This window comes from Sphaerodactylus townsendi, linkage group LG06 (assembly GCF_021028975.2).
Source record: "Sphaerodactylus townsendi isolate TG3544 linkage group LG06, MPM_Stown_v2.3, whole genome shotgun sequence".
Classification (NCBI taxonomy): domain Eukaryota; kingdom Metazoa; phylum Chordata; class Lepidosauria; order Squamata; family Sphaerodactylidae; genus Sphaerodactylus; species Sphaerodactylus townsendi.
Window position 1 is genome coordinate 59,496,540 of NC_059430.1, and position 11,308 is coordinate 59,507,847.

At 42.6% G+C, this 11,308-nt stretch overlaps 1 protein-coding gene across 1 annotated transcript in view; it reads right to left on the reverse strand.

Moving 5' to 3' along the window:
* FRS2 (fibroblast growth factor receptor substrate 2) overlaps nucleotides 1-10,969 on the reverse strand; it is a 67,202-nt gene extending 56,233 nt beyond the window's left edge. The window contains exon 1 of the mRNA XM_048499115.1: nucleotides 10,747-10,969. The gene's annotated coding sequence lies outside the window, so the exon portion shown is untranslated. The remainder of the gene's footprint in view (nucleotides 1-10,746) is intronic.
* Between the last annotated feature and the right edge of the window lie 339 nt (nucleotides 10,970-11,308).

Sequence of the window (11,308 nt, forward strand, 5' to 3'; positions counted from 1 at the left end):
AGCTAATACACAGCAGCTACAAAATCAATTGACAATTACATCATGTCTTAAGGAGCAATGCAAGACTTATTTTTTAAAAGAGTTGCTTTATTTAGTTAGATTTCAAATGTGAAATTTTGGATGTAACTTGTCCCTTGCACTTGAGAAGCAATGCAATAGACTAGAAAGAAATGTGTATATGTGTATAGAGCATTTTAGTAATCAGGAGTGGGGACTCAGCCACTCATATCTCTATCAGAAGCCAACCAACTTTCGTATGCCATCATTTGTAATGCATAGCATGATTCGTGTCTCATTACTTATTTCTGCACACCCATAAAATCCCAGGCTATGGATCAGCTGAGCCCCTGAAAATGTTAGTTTTAAAAATACAGAGACTGACACTCATTCAGGCTTGATGCTGGCTTCTAACACTTGAAATATTTTCCAGCCTTGATATATTCTCCCCTAGCTGTTATGCAGAACAGTAAACAATATTTCAGATTCCTAACTGGCAGTATGCATTCATCCAAGAACTACAGAGGATAACACTTTCTAGGCTGGGAAGAAAGAAGAAACAGGGGGGAAAGAGGTTAGGAAGGTGGTAAGTTCAAAGAAATGAGCCACAGACAAAAATACAAATCAGGATACAGAAACAGAATTAACATGGACGTCAGGCAGAAAAGACACACAACATGAAAATTAAACAGTGGTGAGAATAAAGAGGAAGAGAACATGGGGACAAAGGAGACAGAGCTGCAACACAAGTGTGAGGCAGACAGTGAGGTAAGGGGTGACACTTCTTTATTCAGCAGCATGGAATCCAGGATACGACAGGAGAGAATGCTGCTCTGATCTGCTTTGTGTTGTTCCATGGTGCAGCAAATCAGCCTCTCTCACACACATAAACACCCCTCATAGTGTGGCATTGTACTTTCCTTGTTAAACTTTCCTTAATGTGATCAAGTGTTGTGTGAACAAGGGAAGCTGCTTTATACTACTGGTCCATCTAGCTCAGCACTGTCTACTGTGGTACCCACTCAGACAGAGAAAGGGCTTTTGCAATTCCTACTTCCAAGATCCTTTAGTGTGCCAAGGATCTGAACCTGGGACCTTTTGCACATAAAGACTGAGCCAAAAATGAAGTCACACTGGTGCCAGGACTTGAATTCTAGTCACAAGATGAGAAACTTTATGTGATACCCTCACATTATTACTGTGGTTGTATTATTACCACTGCAGAATAAAACATCTGCCATCTAATAATACCACTTTCCACAGCTAGTGAATATTTTTGGTGTGGCGGTTTGTGCTATTGTGCAATTTGTCACTTACTGCCTATACTAGAAAATGCATTTTGTTACTATTTTTTGCTTAATGTTACTGATCTGTTTTTGCACTTTTGTTAATAGTTGCAAGGTGTAGATTTTATATTTTTAAGCCCAAACACAGGGCACAAACTGTTTTCAGTACACAGACCGGATTTTGCTAGCATTGCCAAGCATGTCTGGAAAGAACAAATGGGTAAATCCTCAGTGTGGAAGAACTCAGTATCCAGATACAGAGCAGCCAGACACTTGGTATTTTTCCAGCTTGGTAAATATTCACTTATAATTTAACTAAAGGATGGTTTATGTGCAATCTATAGTCTAACACAATCCCCTACTTACCACCCCCTATTCTGTCTCAAACTTGAGTATCCTACCAAACAAATGTTTAGCTTGGAAAAACAACAGCTTGCTGGCCCTGACTAAGTTTGCTATCACTTTACACTACAAATATTACTAAATATTTATGCCTACTGATTAAGGCTGCATATGCTGTATTACCATCAGATGCTTTAATTTTATAGGTTTCATCTGCTGAGCAGGAATGTCCTGGTGATCATTCTGGTTATTTAAAAAAACTCAAGCCAAAGTCATAGCAGAAAAAGGATAACAGAGACCGATACAGGAGCTTTTACTGAGGCTTTTGAAAGGTAAATAACACAGTACTGAGCTAAACTGTTGAAAAGATCTGTAGATTATTTTGGTTTATCACTTGTTAGCATGGTTTAGCATCCAGCACACTGGCAATTACCATGCTACTCGACTGTCCCATGAACAAAACAGATGTCATAGAAAAAGTTTGTAAAAGGGAGAAGAGGAGAGGGTTTGCTGTTCTACCAGCTGACTTAAACCATTCCTGTTGCACTGAAACTTTTACTATGCATCAGGTAAATCCCTCAGGTGAAATCTTTGGTAAACCTCAACTGCACTACAAAGGCTCTATTTTAATGACAGCAATTAATAAGAACAAAGCATACAAAAACACAGTAAAACATTTTCATGACCTATGCAGGAATCCATTTAACATCTCCCATGTAGACATCACCTTTTTTAAAAGAATGGAAGCTTTCAAAATACAGCAAAATTATGTGGTAAGACTGTCAATACTCAAATTAGAGAGGTTTGAAAAACCACCTCCTATTTTATTGAAACATCTTATAAATCAATTAGATTTGGCAGTCATTAAAATATTTCTATACTACTTTTCTTCATTAACTATTAACGAAATTGACGTGTGACAAAATCATATTATAGACCACACACCACAAAACAGTTAAATATAAACTTTCCAAATATAAAAGTTGAGGGTATAAGATGCCACTTGATACCAATATTCAATACAGTTGGCCATGACCTTTTGACTCATGACCTCACTGACTCAGGAATATGTAAGATAATCTTACAGTGGCTGGGCTTACTTCTCCAGGGTCAGGGACAGAAGGTAGCACTCAGGGAGAGTACCTCATCATACCACTTGGTGTGTGGAGTCCCACAAGGGGCAATCCATGATGCTGTCTAACATCTGTATGCATCCTCTTGTCGTCTGGAATTTCAGTCTGGGTTGCCATTAGTGTTCTGTTGACACCCAGCTGCATCTGCTGATAGGTACCACCCTAACTACATTTGCCAGCTGTCTGGAAGCTGGGGTGAAATGTTACTACAGAGATGGTTGAAACTGAATCCATCCAAGATGGAGGTCCTGTGGCTGGATCAGGAGGGGGCAGCTTCCAACCCTTGTTGGGGTGCAACTAACATCTATGCCAACCATCAAGAGTCTGGGAGTGGTCCTTATCCATGAAGGCAATGGTCATGAATGATGCACGCCTCACATGTTACCAAATTTGCTGGGCGAAGAAGCTGGCCTCCTATCTGTCCCTCCCTGAGCTAGTCACAGTAACCCAAAAACAGTCAACTCAAGATTAGACTACTATAACTTGCTCTACACAGGGCTGCCCTTGACACTGATCCAGAAACTCCAGGTGGTACAAAATGCAGCTTCTCATATCCTCATAGGGTCTCTTTGGTGAGCACACATCCAGCAGTACTCTGTTATTGGTTTCAGGTAGAATACCAGGTCAGGTCAGGTTGAAGGTACTGGTACTAATCTTCAACGCCCTAAATGGGTTTGGACCATCATACCTGTGAGACTGCCTCTCCCTGTTATCTCCCAAAGAGCCTTGTGCTCGGCAATAACAACTGGCTGGGTTTAATAACACTGCCAAACTTTTCATGCAATTTGCCAGTTATAGTGTTACCCCATCTAATGTTGGTTTAAAAAGTCCACTTACAGGAAGGACTACCAGCCTTTCCAACCAGCATCAACTAGACTACATTTTAGTTTGTTTCCCTTGCCTTTGACAACATCCAGGCAGTAAACAAGGACGGAGATGACAAGTTCTGGTTGCTTAGCTCCCGTAATATACAGCTGTGTGTTATCAGCACATAGACTGCAGCTTTAGGATTGGCTGTCATCCATCTCACTCAGAGGTCTGGAATGAATTGGTAAGAGAAATTATACTAAACAACACTGGTGAGAGAAAAGATGCTCACTTTCGCTTACAATGGAAAGGATGAACACAAGTGGATCACAGTGTCTCTCAATCCAGTTTCCTTTACTCAGAGATTCAGCATTAAAAATGCTGCCAAATCCAACAGAATCAGCAAAAGAGACATCTGATATATCATCAGTATATGAAGATTGCCCATCAGTGTCACCAAAGCCATCTGTGTTTCCAAAACTGAGCCTGAAGCCACAATGAAATAAATCACAGGCAGATGTGTTACCCAGGAAAACTGAGCTCTGTATCACATAGCATATTACACATCATGCTGCCACTATGCACTCAGTTACATTATCCAATAATGGCAAGTTGAACACAAGAAAGATTGAGAGGTTTTTTAATCCAACCTAACTTTATTTATACAGCCATTTTATTTACTTCATAGCCCCTTTCCCACAGAGACTTAAAGAGGATTACAAACTGTAAATCAGTGCAGTTAATATAAGATTGCATCAACCTGGAACAAGGCATGAAGTCTTAGACATATCTGAAGATGCCAGCCACAGATGCAGGCAAAACGTTAGGAACAAGATCTACCAGACCATGGCCACACAGCCCGGAAAACCGGAATTTGGAAGCTGCAGCTGCTGGTCGGGTGGCAGCTACCTGGAGAATGTAGCCCTGATACTGCAACAATTACATTAGGTACTGATTCACTCCTGAGCCTAATTCAAATTTTTGGTTTTGTCTTTTAAAGTCTTAAACAGCTTGAGACTGGGGTATCTGAAGGACGTCTTCTCTCATACGCTTCTGCCCACAGGGAGAAGTCAGAGGCAGAGATACTAGGGGGCGGGGTGTGTGCACTGCACTTGGCACACACCTGTGGGTGGAACACTTACCTTAGTTTAGGCTGAAAGTGCAGGCTGGAAAAAGTGGCCTGTTCACTTGAAAACGGCCTGGTGGGAACTACACTTCCCCAAGGTCTCCAGGGAAGTGTACTTCCCACCAAGCCGTTTTCAGCCTCAAGTGAACAGGCCACTTTTTCCAGCCTGCACTTTCAGCCTGAACTAAGGTAAGTGTGTTTGTGGGGGGGCAGGGGGACAGAAAATGCAGAGTACGCACCGGACACAGTATGGCCCAGCAACGCCTCTGGGAGAGGTTCTCCTGATTGTCCAACCAATCAAAAGAGCTTAGCTGGTGGGTACAAGAGAGGGCCTTTTCAGTGACAAACCTATGATTATGAAACAACCTCCTAGGGTTGGCTCCCTCACTTTCAATATTCAAGAGGCAGCTGAAGATGGTTCTATCAAATATTAAATCCAATACTCAACTTTAGTATATTTAATTTAAAATATAAAACAGAATGGTTTAACTGCAATGCATTTCAATTATGAGCTCTCATGTAAATTCACAATAAAATATGAACAGTGAAACATTAAGCAGGTTCATTTAGAATCCTACAATGGTATATTCTATGCAGCTTACTCCAAGGAAAGTGTTCTTAAGGGTAAACTGTAAATACATTAATAGATGAATGCTGGGACAGTAAATATATGTAGTTTGTTTTATAAAGACTTAAAACTAAGGGAAACAAATAATGGAAAAAAACTGAATGAAAAATAATTTCAGTCCAACTCATCAAAAAGAAGTCAACAAGAATTTTAAGCCAGGAGCCAGCATGGTGCAGTGGTTAAGACCAGAGGACTTTAATCTGGTGAAGTGGATTTGTTTCCCCACTCCTACACGTGAAGCCTGCCAGGGGACCTTGGGCTAGTAACAGTTCTCCCTCAGTCCCACCTATCTCACAGGGTGTCTGTGGTGGGGAAAGGAAGGGAAGAAGTTTGTAAGCTGCTTCTAGACTCCTTACAGGAGTTAAGGGGGATGTAAAAAACCCCACTCTTCTTCTTCAGTTTCTCAAAGTGACAGTCACCATGATCTCATCACTTTGATTAGATGATCATCCTGGCACATAAAAATAGACTCTCATTGAGAAATCCTGAAAAAGCGGAATACCAGATCTTCATCTAACATTCCAACATGCACTATGAGCTACTTAAAAACAACCATTTTCAGAATGTTTAAGATTAGTTCTGTAATTCTCAAAAGTGAAACAACTATTGGCATTAGAAAACTTGTCAGAAATTATTCTTTAGCTTCTGGATTTTTCTGCACACTCAGCTTACTCCTGATTTTTTGGCAGTCAATCCACAAGCAGTAGAATCGGTTGGCACGAGGTTCTTCCGAAGGTCTGCTCTCTCTCCATGTTTTCACAGTTGGAGAGTCAGTTTATTGTGCTGTAAATAATTATGATTTTCAAAGGAGGCTTATGTGGTCATAAGTGGTGTCACAGAACGCCCTTATTATCTTTTGTGCATGTTTATATTGATATCTAAATATACCATTGTAATGAATTGCCAAAAAGATGGAAGTCTAGTTTCTGTGCTCGTGAAGATATAAAGAAAAAAGGATATCGGGGCGGGGGGGCGCTAGAAACTTACTTAAAAAAAGAAAGCTGGGAATTCAGAGAATCAGCTCAATCTATCATTACAACGCTATACTGATATATTGGTATTTTAGTGCCTCTTTTAAAAAAGTAAACAACAAAACTGATCTTCACTGGGCGGGAGTGGGTTGATGATGAAGTCCCAGAATTGAAAAGTGGGCTGGAGTTGGGTAGGCCATACCAAAATATATATATATATATATATATGACAGACACATTATGTACAAGGAAAAAAAGCAACTCATAATTAGCTTCCAGAAAATGATTGGGGTAACAGCAGAGCCGTTGCAAGGGGGAACTGCGCCCAGGGCACACACGTGCCCTGCGCCCCTGCCACACCCCTGCACCAATGCACCCCCAGTGCTTCACACACCCCACACCCCGCCCCCTTGGCACTACACCACTGGGTAACAGTGGTCTCATAAGAGTTGGTAAGAGGAAAAAAGGGGACAAACAACAAAAAAGCAAAAACTAAAGGCAAAATGCATGCGGAAATCAGAGGACACTGAAGCAGTATGGGGCCAGAACTGATTGAGGGGGTACCCATGAGGGAAAGCCCTTGATGCACTTAAAGCCTTTCAGAAAGGGAAAGATTTAACTAAGTATGGCAGCTGTCTCTCAAGCCACATTATCTATCTCACAAAGGAAGACTATCAGAACAATTAAGGGACGTAGGTGCTCTCTATGCCCACTGGTAACTGACCGATTTATTCATCACTATTCTATATCAAATGACTTCTCCCACACTTTAATGACAAGACTCTGTAATCATACCATGTACTTTAATAGTATTTCATGCCTTTTAAAGGGGTGTATAGGACAATGTAGCGCCACTAACTATTAATTTCTTCATTAAAAGCCTGCAGTTAATTGTCTTCAGAGATTCTAGTTTGCAAGAAGAATCTTGACCACCAAAATTAAATATATTGTTTAGTGAATAATGGATCCCTGAAAAAAACTGCTACAAAGCTATACTAACATGTCACCATACTGTGGCTTACACTCTCAGCCTCAATAAGGCAATACTTTTGTATTATTCATATTTCCAACAATATGTGACGCATCGGGGGGGGGGGGGGGTGAGATTTCACCAACACATTTATTTGAAATACACAATTGTAATAATATTCAGCTCTGTTAAACCCCTGCATCTCTTTTTATATCACTAATCCAACATTCAGGCTAAATTAGTTCCAAGGAGACAGTTGCTACCATATCATCTAAAATGCCAGCTGACATTTATTGCTCATTTCAATAATCTATTAATGCAGTGGAAGGGTAAGTCATCTGCCCTATGCTGCAGCTTGATCATATTACCAGAAATTCTATGAAAGCCTAACAACCCTCTCAGTCTCCTTCTCTCTCAAATAGAACTCTGCTCCTTTAGCCCCATGGCAAGTTGCTTGGAAGAAAAGGCAGATTCACTATCTTTGACACACATGCCACTTAGGCCTGGGCTTTTTAAAAAACCTGACTGAACTGAACGGCTGCATTGATTGTCATCAGCATCCATGCTCCCAGGAATTCCACCAGCAGTTTCTGACATCAGTTTGAAACCTATTAGCCTCGAAGCCTAAAAGTTCACATTAAATTCATTATCAAAATGACTCCATGAATTACTCTGCTATTGAAGTTATTACGTATGAAAAATTTTCAAGAGACAACGTAGTCATGATCCCTGGTTAAGATGGTTACATATAATCATAACTGGTGAACAAGGATACATGGTTGTGAAAAAAAAAGTCTTATTTAAAACTCTGATTAGTAAGATCAGTGGCCAACAAGTTATCCAACAGTCTCTCAAAAAATAGTCTATGCAAAGGGAATGCCATACTGCCCTCTGAGTGCTACTGGAAAAATGGGGGGGGGGGGAGAGAATGGTACCATGTGTTTTCATCTGTTACAGTGAAACCACATTCAGATGTTAAAACCAGGAAACAGGTTTGTTCATTCTGTGCTCAAACCTAGCACGGTGTGATACACAGGGTTGCTCCCTTCGCCAGGGCTCAAAAAATTCCAGGTGCCAAGTCAACATGGCTCCTAGTAATTTCGCTGTGGTGCTTAGGATTTTCTGAAGTGATTTCATTTAAGTGTCTTGCAGTGATCCTCAGGAAAAGCACAAACTTATTTATAGTTAGAGGCCAAGATTTGTTGTGGTAATGGCAAATATGTTTATATACTACAACAATTTTGTCACAGCTGTAATAAAATTTCAAGAAACTGTTAAAAGTTCAGAATTAGATTTTGTGGTAGCAATAATTTGCCAAGGCATGCCCCATGTCACATGTGTAAAGCATGATCTAATGATCTACCTTGCTTTTGGAAGTCTTTGACCCAACTCCTATTGCCTTAACACCAGTTTGTTAGAACTGGGCTCTATTCAGACATCCCGTTTGTTCAGGACATCTAAACAGACCCCAATTCTAATGTTACTGAAACATCCTGTAGTACATGCCTAACCTCACTTCTCCCTTCCCATGAAAATTCATATCTAGAAAGCCGTGCCATCTTGATGCTTAGAGAACACATGAAACCAAATCCACTTCACTAGTCCAAAAGGGAGACAAAGACCTATCTCAAGTTATTGGGATAGGAGCCCAGCTATCTCAAATAAGGTGAAGGTGGAAAAATGTTCTAAAAAATTTATTTACAAGATTTCCAAAAGGGCAACAACATATAAGATCCTCAGTTTACCTAAATCAGTATGTACTTCCCTAAATGCAATGGTCCACATGTTCTGCCAAGAAGAAACACAGCTCTGGCAGAAGAAATACCATGTACACCTAAAGCAAAGTTGTGGTCCTGAACTAGTATTTAGAAGCCATGGACAAAATAATGCATATGAACAAGCTGGTATTGAATCAAAACAAAAGGAAGATGGTGCTAGCAAGAAAGTCTGTGTTTTTGGAGGAACTAGGTAACTTTAGACTGATTATGTATTATTTCTTTGTCAATGCCAGTAAAGCAGCCTGTGTTTTTTAGACAAAGGCTTGCTTTTTTGAAGGAAAAGTGATCATGGTGGCTGAACAGGCTTTATTACATCTCCACCTTGTACATAAAAGTATCACCGCTTCCTACATAGCTTGCCATGGTGATCCATGAATCAGTAACATCTACATTTGCCTACTACAAAAACATCTGAATGGAGCCCTCTTTTGAAGACATGAGAAGATTTAGTTGGTGCAGCGCTGCTCCCCATCTTATATCTAACACAAGACACTGGGATCAAGTTCAGCCTATGTTACAGCAGCTGAAATGGCTATCCATTTACTTCTGGATTCAAACAAGACATCAACTTTTAAAAATCTATTGCCTGGGACCCACACACACCTTAAGTCATAACTACCACTGACAAAATTGCAGGTGTAAAAAACAGGGTATTTTGGTCTGCCCGAAGAAACCAGATACTATTTAGTTTTCATACACATTGCAAAACTGTAATTGTTAAGCAATGTTCTAATATGTGGGCATAGCAACTTAATTACAATAGCCATTTCTAAATTACTTTATTGTTTTTGTAAAATATTGATGATGCTTAATTACTACTTGGATCCAACAAGCCTAATTTTTATTGAACACACATTCTGCCTTCCTGTGAGCCACCTTTAGCACAGGGAAAAAGCAGAAAAACTTAAACAAATACTTATCTAAAGGGATGAATACTGCAGAGTAAGCTGTTACCAAACCAGATCTCACAAAACAGGAACAAGGCCAGCCTCTTTCCAACCAAGGTTCTCGACGTCAACTTTCAACACAACTGTTTTGCCTTTTTAAAAGACAAACCTACAAAATAGGCTCACAATCATTTTACAACACAGATGATATACCAAAAACTCAAAAAAGAGTGGTCCTTTGGATGGTTAGGTACCGTAACCAGAGTTGCCAACAAGAAACGCGCCCCGCCAGGGCCCACCAAGGAAGGAAGGAAGACGCCCCTTCCCCCAGCAAGATCAGGGCTCGACAACAACTCTGGCAAGCAAACCGGGAAGGCAAACCCTCCGCTGGCATTTCCACGGCCCCTTAAGCCAAGGGAGCTGCCCAGCCGAAACCGCACCAGCCCTCGGCAGAGACATGGTAGGCTCTGTACAGCAAGGGGACGACCCACCCCCGCTCTCTCCGCGCCCGTTTAAGCTTCACTCGTTCCTCCGAACTTGCCCGCAGGACCTGCCCGGCCGCTTTCACCTTCGCACCCTTCATCGGGACCCCCTGCAGTCACTGCTGGGGAAAGAAGCGGAAGTCCCTCGCTGTCTCTTTGCCAGCCCCTGTCCCAAGCTTGCCGCGCCCCCCCACCCCACCCCACCCCACCCCAAACGAGAACCGCTCTCTCAGCCCGGAGGCTCCCAAGCCAGGCCGAGGAAGCGACCGTAGATCGCCGGGAAGAGAGCGGAGGCTCGTGGGAGAGAGTGACTGGAGGCGGCGAGAGGTCCCCACTCACTTTCTTCATGAGGCCCAAGCGCCTGCGGGTGGCTGGAGACGGCAGCCCCCGGTCCTTGCCCGCCTGATCGTGGTCTCCCCGGAGCTCCGTTCCCAAGAGCGGCAACCAGGCCTCGCTCGGGGCCGGACTCTGTCCAGGACCACTTCCGAGGCCAGGCGGGCAAGTCCTTCCGGAGCAGGGGAGGGACGCTCGTCGAGCGCCGGTCTCCCTTGCATTGGGGCTCCTCGCTGGTTCGCAGCGGGAGGGAAGCGAATAGGCCGCCCCCCGTGGCCGAGGCCTCGCCTCCAACCCGCCTTCGAGACCACGCCCTTTCGCCGTTGCCAGGCAACGCCTGAGATGTGTGCGAGGATTTTCAGCGCTTAGAAATCGCAGCGCGGTGGGAGAGGGAGGAGGGAAACAAGGGAAACGCGGCCCGAACTGGAGTCGCGGGTCACCCGCAGGCGCTTCTAAAGCAGCAGAATTAATAGGATCGCGGGCAAAAAGCCGGTTCTACTCGAGGAAGGGCGCCGGCGGCGTTTGTGGACTATCTCGATGACTACTCAACCCTCGTGCCTTGAAGACG